Genomic DNA, 15691 nt, shown 5'->3' with positions numbered 1-15691 from the left:
ATGTTAATTCCTATTTCTTACATATTTGAGGTTCCATCTCATTTCACCTGACTTCTGCTACTCCCTGTGTCCTGGATGTTTTCTTGGTATTTATCTCTTTCTTTCATTTTGTTTCGCTTTATCCTTAACTTCATCTCACCTTCCCTTTACCCCTTACCTGGGATGGCTTTACGCCTTGTTTGGGGGTTAATTTCCATCACACAAAAAAAAGAAGCTGGATCAATGGAGGAAAGGATGCTACGATCTGGTTGAACTTCAATAACAAATAATTTATCCATAAAGAAGCGTGGGGAAAAGGTATGTGGCACAGTGAAGACAAGGAAGGGGTTTGTTAGCCCCCTGTTGGACTTGGTCCAAAACTGGAGCTTATGGATTTGGTCATGATTAGATGTGGGCGCATCATTTTGTCTCGCGATGCGATCAAAGATGGCCGACTGGCGGCCATTTTATTACTTAAATGTGTCACGAACAATTACTCGGACGTGCATGGTCCAACTTTTTTCAAACTTGGCACAAGCACAGTACATGATAGCACACATGTGCACTTCACTTTATTTTGCAATTACAGATGGCTGACTGGTACACTGATGGCTATTTTAGTTGTAAATTAATTAATATGGGCTAGCGCTTTAACTCCATACGGCAAAATTACAAAAACAACGGGGGCTATGACATTTTCGGTCTTTTTTGCTTGTTTTACGAGGAACATTCTTACAGCAGGGACATGCAAGGCTTGTGTAATGCAGCAAAGGACAGACAATGATACTGTAAAGCAAAAGAGACACGGTGCAGAGCTAACCCGATACTACCTTAAACGCTCTTACTTATTCTAACAAAACAGGAACCATCAGAATCATTCAGCGGAAAGGGTAGATTAGAGACAGAGATAAGAGAAAGTTGAGGTGGTTGCCACCTCTTTGGCTCACCAAGCGGGGTTAATGAACCTGTGCGGCCTATTGCTATTGGAGTGGTGAAAGAGGAGGGATGCTGGTTCAAATCTAAGGTGCATATTTGTGGAAGTGCGAGTGAGAGTGCAGGTGAGGTGAAGATGAGGTGCATGTAAGGTAGAGGTGAGGTGCAATGAGGAAACTGGAAAGAGGTGTCAGTGAGGTCGCTCTGAATCTTGCCATGACCAAGCTCCTTTTGCATCCAAAGCAGACGATAGGAAAAGAGACAGAACATGTGAGAAGACGGCTTTACTTTGGGGTGAGGTGAGAGATTATCTGTACGTGTTAGTGTGTACTGGCTGGGCCTTGATGAATGTGCCCAGTATGGCACCAGGATCGCTTTCTCGCCCAGTGCTCCATTCCGCAAGCTCTGATCTGCCAGCTCCAATCTGAAAGCTCCAGCTCTGATCTACAAGCTCCAGCTCTGATCCACCAGCTCCGATTTGCCTTTTGTCACCTTATCCGAGGTCCATCCAACAGAGCCTTCCCTGGTCATGAAGAATCTATCTTCATCCCAGCAAGGAATCCCGATTCATGGACCAAGACATCGTGTGTGTGTGCCGTGTGCGTGTGCGTGTGTGCGCTTATGTTTTGGTTATCTCCATATATGGGATTCAGAACGTGCACTGGATCCCTCCAAGGTCTGGAAGTATCCGTCGTGTGTGTGTGTGTGTGTGTGTGTGTGTGTGTGTGTGTGTGTGTGTGTGTGTGTGTGTGTGTGTGTGTGTGTGTGTGTGTGTGTGTGTTTGTTGTTGATTGGTATCTACATATGTGGGTTTCAGAATGTAGAATGGAGTTCTCCAAGGGTGGGCTCAAAGTATCCACCTTCATTTTGGTAAGGGGTCACGATTCACAGACCAAGCTGTGAAGTTTTCTGTTCTCGAAGTTTTGTGCTGAGCTTTTCATGATCGTTTATGAGTCCCGGACAGCTTCCAACTGTGGTTTGTTTGTTGTGATATTGTTACGAATTTGGAAGCCTTTTGCACACAGACAGTCAGCAGTCCCATAGTTCAGTTATCTCGTTAAGTATATGTGGATAGTTAGAATCCCTCCCCTATGTCTAATGGGTTAATTTCATGTGTGCGCTGTGGGTTTCTTTTATAGTTAGGTTTTTTTATATCTTTAAATCTACCACCGCCAACAAAGCCCTCACTTCACTCCTCCTCCCACTCTGCGGGCGAACAAGCGCTTCACCCACCCAACTTTCACCTCACACCACGGCGCCATAATGCACGTGTTCCTGACTACGGACGTGGGTGGAGCCCCTCTCGCCTCGGAGCTCTGACTCCGCCCCATCAAAAAAGAATGTCTCCCCTGTCGACACTGGGGAAGGCAAAAGAGCCTCTCTTGGGGGAGGCGCACCGAGACGCCGACACGCCCCTCCTCCTCCAATCACGGCTGGCCACCACAACACCTGAAACCCCGCGTTCAATCCGGAGGCGAGTTACCCGAGAGCGCATCCCTCCACCCCACACAGGGGAGGGATAAGAAGAATCGCGAGGTGCTCAAAGACGAGTGGGGGTCCTTGGTTCCTTGGACGTCGTTCCTTGCTTCTGGTCTGCTGGGCTCTCCTGGTCGTCGATCCTCATTCGTGGCTGGCCGGGTCATTCATAGGATCCTGGCTGCACTCGTTGGATTCTGGTTCGTGGGTTCGAGTCCCACCATGGTGGGTTGTGTTGGAGCGCTCGAGCTGGGGATCCCCGTTCCCTCCCACGGACTCCGAGCTTAACAAGTGCGGGTCGGTAAAACCACACGAGGTGGCCAGGTACCCAACCAAACTCTAACTCCCAGCTTGCCTATCCTCCGCAGTTGGAGGGTCCGAATAAAGGCCAGTTGGCACCATTTCTTTTTGGGTGTGTGCATCTGTCTGTGGCCAGTCATATAAGTAGAACTGCATAAGTGCCTTGTTTATTGTACATTGTATTTTAGTTGGTTTAACCCTGCTCTATGTCTCCCTCCCTGATTATTGCAAATAAACCCTCTTATGAAATGTACCAGCTCGTTTTCTGTGCTTTCTCTCATTAGTCGAGCATGGTTCGGGTTTGAGTTATAGTGAGGCCGATTGTGCCGTAAATTGTTAATTGGGCCGGCACGGCTTTGGTAATTCCCGCTCGGTTACACTGGATACGAGTCGGTAACAGCGACTCGGTTCGAACAAAGCTGGCTGAGGGTGTGGCTTCCCTGGTAGTTTAAATCACATAGTGACTTAGGTATTTTGGCCAAAGACGAATAACCCTATGCTACGCGGTTGAAATATTCTCATCCACGGTCCATTAAGCGACCCGTCGACTTCGGAGTTATCCGGAGTGATGACCTTCAATTCCGGGTGTTCGGTGGGAGACGGCCCAACTGCTCCATCTGGTGTTCGTTCCTCGCCCCGAACTCAGCACCACAACAATATTCCCATGGACGGTTTTTTATATTTTTGTGAGGTTCTTCATCATCATTCCCATGAGGTTCTTCATCATCACTGGTGCAACTTTGGCATTCTTCGGCTTCCAGGATCTTTTCACTTCATGCTCGAGGTCTTGGCATATGGTCATTTTCTTGATTTCTGCATCATTCGTCCAAAATCACCAGTGTTAACACTTTAATTATCAATGCAGTCTTCTCTTTTTTGTACCTAAGTATGATACCTGGTCACAATGCTTTGTTTTCGATGTTCATGCCTGATGGGACATAAGGTCGTACGTGATTGGTACTTCAATGTTTTCAGTGATTGCTTTTGGTTCATTTTCCCACAAATTTTCTGGAACTGGAATATCAAAGTTTTTGTAGCTTTGCCAGTGGATTACTTTACAAACTCTGTTGTGTCGTTGTGTGTACAGCTGTTCTGACACGTTTTTCTTTTTTCGTGTTCCGTCATTAAGCATCATATATCATTCTCTTTGCTAATCCCACCTCCACCCCTCCACCTTTTTTTGTTTTTTTCCTCCTCTCCCCCACGCTTTTCTCTCACTCTGTCCCCTCCTCACTCCTCACTCCTCATAAAATGCAGCACTCTCCTCCCACCCCACTCCTCATAAAATGCAGCACTCTCCTCCCACATCTCTGTCCCTCTCTCACTGTCTCTGCCAGTGTGTTTGTCTCACACACACCCCTTCCTCCCACAGTGAATAGCAACGTTTGGTGAGGTGTCACTCTCCCCACCTCTCCCCTAGTTCCCCTTTCTTCATCCTCTCTGCCTCCCCTTCCACCTCTCTCCCTACACCTACCTTCTCTCTCCCTCTCTCTTTCTCCCCCTCCTCACCCCCTACTTCATTGACCTGTCGGTGAAGCGACGGGTTATATTTGCTAGTTGATATATAAAAGGAGCTTAAGGTGCGTCTGTGCGTGCGAGTTCCAGACCTCTCTATACTTCTCGACCCCTTGACACCCCACAGACTGCTTAAGACCCTAAGACCGTTTTGAACCTTAAGACCCCTCAGATTCCAAAGACCCTTCAGTCATTATAATCATTACTTAATCAGAAACGACAGACATTCAGGATAGGAGACCATATTAAGCTAAATGAACTGAGATCTAAACTCTCATCAGCAATCAAGAAACCAAAGAAAGAGTCCAAGGAGAAACTGCACAACTATATTTCTGTTCCAAAAATTCCAGAGATGCCTGGCACTGTGTTAAAATATCACAGGCTTTTGTAAAAAGAAGGCAGATTCATTTGCTGGCTCAGAAAGCAATTTAAGAATTGCTGACGATCTGAACCAGTTTTTCTGTTACTTCGATATTAATGATCAGAGATAAAATCAACCAACCACTGTCTGTTCTGTTTGATACACAAGATCAGCCCATCACCAGTAACACGAGGGAGGTGGAAAAACAACTTGTACGTCTGAACCCACGCAAGGCAACAGGTCCAGACAGGATTTGTGGCAATGTGCTGAAAGAATTTGCACAACAACTGGCAGTCCCATTTGTAACACTTCCAGAAGTCTGCAGACATGCAAACAATTCCATCCTGCTGGACGTCAGTCATTATTGTTCCTGTTCTGAAGAAACCTCAACCAAAAGAGTTCAACGACTCCCAACCTGTTGCACTGACCTTAGTTGTCATGAAATGCTTCGAGAAAATCATTATGAAATATTTGCTCGACTCAGTCTCAAAGTACATTGATCAATTTCAGTTTGAATACCAACAAAACAAATCTGATCATGATGCAGCTTTGACTTTTGGTAAATGGTCTTCTGCAACATATGAACAAGATTGGCTGCTGCACACGAGCAACATTCATTGATCTTTCCTCATCGTTCAATGAGATTCAAACGCTGAAGCTGGAAAATCTAGATGTTGGATCGTCACTGATTCGGTGGATCGGTAATTTTTTTACAGGTTCAAATAAATAACATTCTTTGAGAACGTTTGATGATTATCAAACTGGAACACCACGAGGCTGTGCATTGTCCCCTTTGTTTTTCGTTTTACACACAAATTATTTGTATTGCAGAACACCTTGGAAAATGTCCACATACTGAAATATGCTGATGCCACAGTGATGGTTAGGTATCTTAAGGACAGTGAAACAGACGACAGAGAGAAAGTATCCAAACTTTTGTTTCATGATGTCAAGATAATTACTTGCAAATGAATGGGAGTAAAAGCAAGGAACTTGTATTTGATATTGAAATCAAGAATACAAAACAACCTTTTATTCCTGTGACCATGGCTAATTGTGAGATTGGCATTGTTGAATCATAGAAGGATCTTGGTAATGTCATAGATAATAAACTCACAAAGGTATAGATCATTGTAAGGCACTCATGCCAAAGGGTGAACAAAGATTCAATGAATGTACTTAAGGAAGCTTAGATCATTGAATGTTGATCGGACCTTTATGATGCTGTTTTATATCTCAATCATTGAAGGTGTCATCCTCTACGGATGCATTGTGTGGTTTAAAAGTCTCAGGAAAGAAGACATGTATAAACTGCAAAAGATAGTGAATCAAGCAGGTAAAATATTGGGAATTAAAAAAATTAAACAGAAAAATATCTCAGTTGTGTTGTCGCGAAGGTTAACCATGTAATGCAGGATAACAACCATTCCTTGAACAATCGCTATAAGTGGATGAGGTCAGGGAAAAGAGTGAGAAATCTATGATGTAGAACAACTTGTTATGTAATTCCTTTGTCCCACATTCTGTCAGAGTTTTTAATGAATCATGATAATCAACGGTTTTGTATGATTTGGAGGAGGGAGGGGGGGGAGGAGCTGCTGGTTAATATTTATGTATCAAAGATTCTGTGTTTCTATGTTTTGGTTTTAATAGGTCTTCCCTTTCGTGCTTTTTAATGTTAGTGTGTTATGTATACTCCGTTTAGTGTCACTTTTTATGGTTCCCAGAGGGAGGCATTCAGTGTTTATTTTTTTGTGTCCATGGTGTCCTGCTTTTTGCAGCATAATTTTCCATTATTAGCTCGCCTGTTCGAAGAACAAAGAGCTATAGCGATACCCCCGGCATGAGCGTGAAAATGTTAAAGTTTTTGGTGCAAGTTATTTTTTCCTTTCTAATGTTTTTATCTACCACACTATTTTTTATACGCCCGATATATATCGGGGCGTATAATGTGATACCTGTCGTCCGTCCGTCTGTCTGTCCATCCATCCATCCGTTCCTGTCCGCACTCTAACTCCCAAAGTTTTCAACTTTCACGTTTCATATTTGGTACATAGGTACAGACTGTGGAGACGGTGTGTCACGACATACGTTTGTCATCAAAAGTGGTTGCCATGGCAACCAGGATGCTGTTTCCCATCCGTTCCTGTCCGCACTCTAACTCCCAAAGTTTTCAACTTTCACGTTTCAAATTTCATACTTAGGTACAGACTGTGGAGACGGTGTGTCGCGACATACGTTCGTCATCTAAAGTGGTTGCTATGGCAACCTGGATGCTGTTTTCTATGTACTCGCACAATTCTGTATTTACCTTCTTGTTCGGGCGTATATTGTGCTCACTTGCGCTCTTGTTACTGATTACAATATACAAATACATATATTGCTTGAAAATTATTTGGATCAGACTTCACTGCAATGCTTTATATAAAATATTAATTATTAGACTAGTCTTTTAAAAACGATAAATGTATGAACAGGCGAGCATTGGGTGGCTTTGACACCAACTCTCTTTTTATTATTATTATTATGAGTAAGTACCTCCCATCACTTCGCTGATGGGCATACTAAAGGGGGTGGGGCGGAGAGAAAAAGAGAGAGGGGGAGAGAGAGGGGAGAGAGAGAGAGAGAGAGAGAGAGAGAGAGAGAGAGAGGAGAGTGAGGAGGGATAGGAGGGAAAGAGAGATGAGGGGTGGGGAAGCAAGGAGAAGTGGAGGAAGGGAAGGCAGGGCGAGGGGAGGAAAAGGGAAGACAGCAAACCACGGTGTTACCGGGGTGAAAGTGCATGCCATCGTCAATTGCGAAAGCAAACTTGTTGCTTTTTCAGACTTTGGTTTCTTTGAATCTGCATTCTCAACCATCACTAATAGGTACTCTCTTTGGTGTTTGGTTTTCAAATGTTTTAATATATCAGAAGTATTACAGTGATGAGCAATGTCTATTGAACAAAGTGAGCAATGCAACTTTTGGACTGTCTTCTTCAACATTCCTGAAATAGTTCCAAACTGCACTTCTGAATCTTTTGAACGACATGTTGCCCAAACTTTATCAGTCGATGTGTTGCCTACCCATCCATCAGCAAAGCAATCAGCACACTTTACTGGCCAACTCCAACACCTTCTCTTCATTGAACTGGAACACACCCTTGGAGCAGATTTAGTTGGCAAGTGACTTGCTTTTGCTGCTATATTGCAAATGGGATGCCCCAGGGCGTGTTCCTTTACAATTAATACTGTTACCAGGCCATGTGTAACTGGAACATGACCAACACTGACGTAAAAAAAAAATTCCCCCAAAAATCCGTTTCTTTCTATGAAGTAGGAATTACTCGGAATCGACATCGATTCCAGTTCACCACTCAATGCCTTTCAATTCCATGGTTGGAATTGAGTACTTTGGAATCGATTCTGCCCACCACTATTAAGCACTCAAGAAACCACATCAACGAAATGGTCGATAAGGCCTAAGTCACATTTGCCACGGTGGCCGTGGGGTCTCCAAAATCTATGGCCACTAGCAATTATAGGGCGGCCGCAGTATTTCAACGGTCACACAATGTAGCAGTCACATATGTTTTTATTTTTCGGGGAGCCGCACGGCATATTTATAAATTGTGGAGACCGAAAACGTGGGGGTGCCGTATGGTCTTTGATTTGATGTCGCACAGTGACCTTAGGACGTTCCTGCGGCGGCCATAGAATTTTCAAGGCAGACGCAAGGTGCCCGCAAGGCGACCGCAGGGCGACCGCAGGGTTTAAGGCGAATTCGCCCGAAGGCAAACGTGCGGCCTGACGGACGGTAATGAGTGGGTTTTTTTTTAATCAGTTCTTTTGTTTCGGCTTGTCGAATTGCTACGGCGAACGTAGAAATGAAAAAAGTTATAACTCCGCGCTATAATTCCACGGCGACCCCTACGGCCTGTAAAATATAGCCTAATGGCGTAGGGCCACCCTGAGGCCACCGCAGAAACTCTGCGGCCACCACACATTTCTGTCAATTCAGAGGGCGTATGGCCACCGTATCCTCTCCGTAGAGCAAATGTGACTTAGGCCTAATAGGCTAGTGGCCAAATGAGGTTTTGGGTGGCATACCCCTACCCAAGGTAGAACAAGTCACAACCTATTTTTTCTTGAAGAGGGATGATTGGGGAGTAAGAAAATCATAGTTGTGAACCTGAGATCATTGCACAACATTTTGAAAATCACGTTTACATATGTACCACTGCAGACTGCAAAAATGGATTTAATCGCCACAGATTTTGGCTCATATATTTGTTAATACTGGTGCTACAAACACAAATTTGGTACCAAAATGTGAGGAATGATGACATATATATCTGTAAAAACCGTTTGTGATGTAACAAAGGCTTTTGTGTGACCTACAGGCAAAAATAGTGGAATTTTACTCAACAAATCAGCTTCGGGTTTACCAATAAATATCAACTAAACAATTAATTTATTCATAAGTATTTGAGTTGTATTACTACATATTACATCAAAATAACCCTCTATCATTCTCCTTTTTAGAAATATAACTCATAAAGATAAATCAGTTGAATTAATCGAGTTATTACCGAAACCATAAGTCACCCCCCCCCCAAAAGTAACCGACATTGATTAATTTATAATACATGTATATGTATTAACCAAACAAGAATGATTTTAAATCCAGTTGCGGAAAATCAATTTTGAGCTTGATTGCCTTTTTCTAAAACTACTGATATATACTTATCTTTAATTATTTCATTTCAGATGCTTGTGCTGTCAATTGATCTGCAATTATGGATCTGGAACCACCTGTTGTGAAGCGTCGTAAAATTGACACTGACCACTGCATCATCTGCTTTAAATCCCTCAACCCTAAAAAGCAAGAAGTTGTAAAGAACCCAACATTTAATGGTTTGAGTGCAATCTTCAAAGCAAGTCAAATCAGAAAAGAAGACGTTTACGAAAGTATCTGGCCTTTGCAACAAGACATATTGAGTCTTAATTTGAAAGTATCATTCCACAAATCGTGTCGGGCCAAGTATACCAGCAAGTCAAATATCTCCACATCCAACCCCAGTAATAGTGACCAGCAACCATGCACGTCTGCGGCAACAGAACACACAAGAATCATCAGAAATGAAACAGCTGGGTTTGACATCTGGACTAACTACTTCATTTGTGGAAAATCCAACACTTCCAGAAACAAGCTTACACCGGTATCTACAGGAACTGGACAGTCCACCAGAGAAAAATGTTCTGGCAGCAGCTGACAAAAGACAAGACAATAAAATACACATGCGCATGCTTGCCTTTCCAGATGTGTTCGCCTATGATGCCAAGTACCACAGGTTATGCTATTCACACTATATTTCAGAAAGGAACATCACTGCTGCAATTCGTAAATCAGGAGAGGAAACAATGAGCACATTACATGATGAAGCTTTTGATGAACTGAAATGTTATCTGTAACAAACTGTGTTCTCCAAAACTAAGACAGTGACAACCTTCGTTCATCTGAAAGATGAATACGTTGGATATTTGGTTTCACTGGGTACCACTAATGCAGAACAGTATAAAACTTGGAAGTTGAAGGAGCAATTAACTAAATATTATGGTGACCAAATAGTCTGTGTAACATTTGATGGCCACACTGACATCATATGCTCTTCTTCTGTGACCTGATGTGATGCCCTGAGAAAAGCCACGATTCTGCAGAGCATGACTGATGAACCAGAATATGAAGACATCCCTTCTGATGTACCATCAGCCACAGATAGTGAAATGCATACTTTGCATGCTGCAGCTGGTATCCTGAGGAAGCACATGGCTGATATCGAGCATGCTGGAAATATGTATGCACCTGTTGAGGAAACAGATATTCAGCACTGTGCAGAATTTGTTCCTAATACACTCTACGACTTTATTCAGTGGTGCACCAGTGAGAAATCACACACGAATGTAACCAGCTGTAGTGATGAAGGTGTTATGAAGAACAACCTGAGGACGATCGCCATTTGTCACAGTATAATATCACAGAGCCGTCGAGTGTACTCCACAATAACGTTTGGTTTAGCCTTGCAGGTTCATCATGAATTGGGAAGCAAGCATCTCATTGACATGCTTCATGAATTAGGACACTGTGTGTCCTATGATGAGGTGAGACGTTTCCTCACGTCTGTGGCTCTTGTTGATCAAACGGCCTCGGAGGATATTTACATCCCCAAAGTTCTTCAAAACCTACGCTGCACCGACGATGACTGTAGGCAGAGCAGAACATGTCATTGTATCTCTGCAGGACTGACCTGCACTGAATTCTGCTCGTGTAGTGCAGACGATTGTCCACATGTTGATGATTCTGTTGTCTTTGATGACAGCACTGATGAAGAGCATGACTGAACTTTTAAATGTACTACATGTATTACTTCATGTAATAGATGTACATAAGTTACAGTGCATGTTATGAATTCATTATCGTCATATGTGAAATAGCTTATAAGTAGGGAAAGAATACTGCTTCTGGCTCACTTTTCCCCATGTAAATGAATGGGGGATTTTCAGCCATGAAATTTTTCTTTTTTTCCCCTAAAAAAATAAATCCCCTTTTTAGCCCAAGGTATATTTATTTGTCTCCCCTTTTAACCTGGAGCCTGGTGTTGGCTTAGTGGTTAGGGTGGCGGCTTGGGATCCCAGGGTCCTGAGTTCAAGCCCCGTTGGCTGCTGAATTAACACCAGGGGGTTGACTCAGCCTGCCATCCTTCCGAGGTCGGCGAAATGAGTGCCAGTGTACTGGTCCCGGTGTATGCCCCGGTTAGAATAGGTGTACCATATCCCTGTGTGTCGTAAGAGGCGACCAGGGTTGGTGTCAGGAAGGGCATCCGGCCATAAAACATTACCTCAAGAAAAAGCCAAACCCCTGCACAGCAGGGAAAATGGCTGTAAAAACGGTCATTTTTTTATTTCCCCTTTTAACCTAGGGGCTCTCTATTCAAATAGCCCATACAACAAGATAAAGATTTGTTAAAGGTGATTCTAAAGAAATATCTGAAACGTCGAAGCCTTGGGGCACTCTCTATTCAAATAACCCATACAACAAGATAAAGATTTGTTAAAGGTGATTCTAAAGAAATATCTGAAACGTCTAAGCCCCGGGACACTCTTTATCAAATAACCCATACAACAAGATAAAGATTTGTTAAAGGTGATTCTAAAGAAATATCTGAAACGTCTAAGCCTCGGGGCACTCTTTATCAAATAACCAATGCATATTGTTTAGCTCACTCATTGAACCTATAAACATTTGTTCATTCTCAAATTCCTTCAATAGTTTAATTTTCTTTGCACAATAATCCCCATCTAAAATATTGAAAAACAAAACATTTGAATCTTTATATTTTTTAAGATACCCCTTTTGTGCCATTACGAAATGATAAGCTTCTCTTAATGATCTCATCTGACCACCTCCTGAGTTGCATATCATTTTGATATTGTAGTAAATTATTTTTCCATTGTTCAATTGATAACCATCAAATTTTTCAGTCCATTCAAACATATTTATTATTTTCTTTACATCCTCTAACTTATTGGTTTTTAAATTGATTCGCATATTTGCTTTATTTACCTTTGTTTTAGATATTTTTTCAATAAGACTTATTTGATATTTTTCACATTCATTATGTTTTCCATTTATATACCAAGACTGATATTTTCTCCACTCTTTAGTTTGACTAATACTTGGTTCGGCCATTTATATATTGTGAAAAACGCGGCGGTAGCCCTTAAAAACCATAACCCATCTTCCCATCGTTAAAACTTGTGCCCATATGGAACACATTCTATTTTATACACTCTATCATACAATATCCATATGGAACACAATCTATTCCATTATCTAAAATAAATCTCTTATCATCAAAGGCTCCTAATGTCTTTTTATTTACTTCTTCACTATATATCTTATGTTTATAACTTCTTATTGTATTCATTTTCCTATATTCTTCTTTCTTATTCATCAAACAATTATAATAATTTCTAAAAGTTATTGATTTCTTTATTACATATTTCTTTATTCCCTTTAACCTTTTATCAATCTGATCACCATACTTATAAGCATATGCCTTTGCTCTCAATCCAATAAACTCACTCATTACTTTTCCACCCAACTCATCCTTAAACTTGCCAATAACCTTTTCATTCTTTTTTGAAAATAACTCATTCTTCTTACTAAAATTACTTGTATCATATACTCCAATGTTTTTCTTCATATCTTTATAAACATCGTCAGTTTTTATATCTAGAATAAAACTATCAGTGTCCATATACAACAATGAAACATTTTCACCATACTCTTTCTTTAAATCATTATACAAATAATCATACATCAATATCTTTGATAAATCAAGAACTGCTGTTCCAATATAAATTGGTTTATCCATGACAATACTTTCCTTTTTCATATGAATAGCAGAAAAGTTCTCTGAAAAACCTCCTCTCTCAAAACTTGGTTTATTTATCAATCTAGAAGCTTCTTTCCAAGATGTTGCAAATCTAATGTTTTGCCTGTTTCTAACATTCTCCATTGTCTTTCCAAAGACAGCATTATTCATCAATTTATAGAATTCCCCTTCAAATTTTACTTTTGTATTTGTTCTCATATCTGTATTGAATTTAATATACTTTTTCATCCAAGGACTTTGTTTAAATTTTAAAACTCTATGAATTTTAGCTTACTCTCAACCCAGCAGATAAATATTGTCTCAAGTTCCTTTGATGCAAAACATATCCCTCTTTATCATAGAATGTTGTTAATAACTTTTCTGTTGATTTGCCTTTAATATTAAAACTTTTATGATAATCACTGAACCATTCTTTCTTTGGGGTTTCTTTCTCACATGCAAAAGGAAGGTCTTTATGCTTATTATGAAGATCACTCGGGTACTTCAAATCAACTTCAAAATAATAACCTTCTTCTTTGTCATTCAATTTCTCTTGAGAAGAAATAACAATATTCATCAAAGCCTTTTCATAATCCTTTTCTTCCACCCACTCTAATTTACCATAAGGCAGAGATTGAGACATTGCCCATCCATACAAATTATTAGCATCAAAGTACATCAAATAATTACTATCTTTTTCACTCTCATAATTTGGAAGATATTTATTATTTGCTTTAGCATATCTTTTTGAACATACTTGTGATATTCCACCTCTCTTAGACTTCTCAATCATCAAAAGCATATCTACATCACTGACTAAATCTATATCTTGTTTTGTCATTTTCAACATTGCACTCCAAGCTAAACCAGGAGCTGTGAAATAGTGGGCAGGATCTAATCCATAACAATTTTTTATTATGACAGAGTGATCTAAAAGCTTCAAACACATCAGCTAACAATAAAACATCTGTTCTTAGATACAAATCATGATATTCTCCAAGGTTCTTTATCTTAAATATTTTCCAAATTTCTTGTGCGTGTTTATATTCCTTATCACTTATCTCTTCTTCATAAAGGTTATTATAGAAACTTTCTTTTGAAGGAAGTTGTGTTTCTTTAAATCTCATAAATGAATCCATATAACCATAAGGATAAATTCCCTTACTTGTAAGAATTTTCTCTTTACTTTGAATTTCATTCCTTGTTTCAATTTCCTCTCTAGTTAGAATTCCCTCTTTAATCAGAATTTCCTCTTTAGTTAGAATTTCATTCTTTGTTCGAATTTTCTGTATAATTAGAATTTCATCTTCAGTAAGAATTTCTTCATTCATTTCCTCATTAATTAGAATTTCCTCTTTACTTTGAATTCTCTCTTTAATCTGAATTTCCTCTTTAGTTAGAATTTCCTCTTTTGGAAATAATGAATTAAGATTTGGAAAAGAGCCCGTGGAGCTTAGATTTGATGCGAGGTTGGCTAGTGGTGTTCCCATAAACTTGTAAGAATCAAGAAACCGAATACGAGTTATAGGTTTTGTGAATATCATTTTTGTAAATGAAATATACTTTTGACTTGTGTTTGTTATGGCAGAAATATTCCCTGGTGTTTTTGAAAGTTCATTTATAAATAGATGTGTATCATAGTTGGCGCTGTTGTGAAAAAAGACTGGAATAAAAGAAGGTAATTTATAATTAAGATTACAACAGGAATGAGCGGGACCTCTATATTTACCAGTAAGATGACAATGATCCCTAACTTTAGACTCCTCAATTTCCTCCTCACAAATATGACAGATATTGTTCTTTCTAAATTCTAATTTTTCTTCTATGGTTAATTTCATCGGTTCATTTGTTTCTTTCATTAATTTAGTTAGTCTTATACAATCCTTTTCTAATCGTTTTACAAACTCTTGTGAAGCATTTTTTCCACTATACTGTTCAAGTTTATTATACTTTTCTCCAACAGATGATTTGATATAATAACAGAAAGCACAAGGAATATGTTTTTGATATTTATTTGTATATGGTTCTTTTGGATTAGGAGAAGCAGTATTTATCTTTTTAAGGATACATTCAAAATCAGCGTATATCACAAATGGGTGCATGATAGATTTATTATAATCTTCAAAAGAAATCTTTTCACCAGGTTTAGGCATTGTAATTACAGCTGATTTATGATTACTACAATATTTTGAATGTTGTTCTAATCCTTCTTTTGTATGAAATGAATTAAGACATCGCTTACAAGGATATATTTTGTTTGCTGTTCTGAATACCTGAGAAGAGATTAATCTTGATAAATTATTGATGTATGTGTAATGTGAATTCTTTCCAACACTAAAATATAAAAGATCAATGTGTGTTTCTTCATTTTTATAGTTGTTTGAAATTTTTAATATTTGAACTTTGTTTGTATCCGTTAATCCATATACATTAATAGAAAGATTATTCTTTTTCTCAAATTTAGGAATATCTGTTAGTGGCATTGGGAAATTAAAATCTTTAATGTCCAAGGTATTCTCATATTTCATATATTGTTTTACTCTTTCTGAATTACATTTTGGTGGATGTAAGTGAGCAAGAACAGACCAGAGAAAACATTTATTATCATTATTCTTAATATTAACAACTGCCTTCTTTCGTTTTATTTCTTTTGGTAATTTAATATAAGAAGAAGCTTTAAGAGGGTTTGATTTTAGAATGTGTATATCTAA

General features: G+C 39.6%; 1 pseudogene; it reads left to right on the top strand.

Moving 5' to 3' along the window:
* The first annotated feature begins 10024 nt into the window (after positions 1-10024).
* LOC147008500 (uncharacterized) lies at positions 10025-11021 on the top strand (annotated as a pseudogene).
* Positions 11022-15691: the final 4670 nt, after the last annotated feature.

Source organism: Eptatretus burgeri, chromosome 18 (assembly GCF_056783735.1).
Source record: "Eptatretus burgeri isolate ZD-2024b chromosome 18, Ebu_testis_v1, whole genome shotgun sequence".
Classification (NCBI taxonomy): domain Eukaryota; kingdom Metazoa; phylum Chordata; class Myxini; order Myxiniformes; family Myxinidae; genus Eptatretus; species Eptatretus burgeri.
Note: the sequence above shows the minus strand (reverse complement) of the source record. Positions and strands in the feature narration are given on the sequence as shown.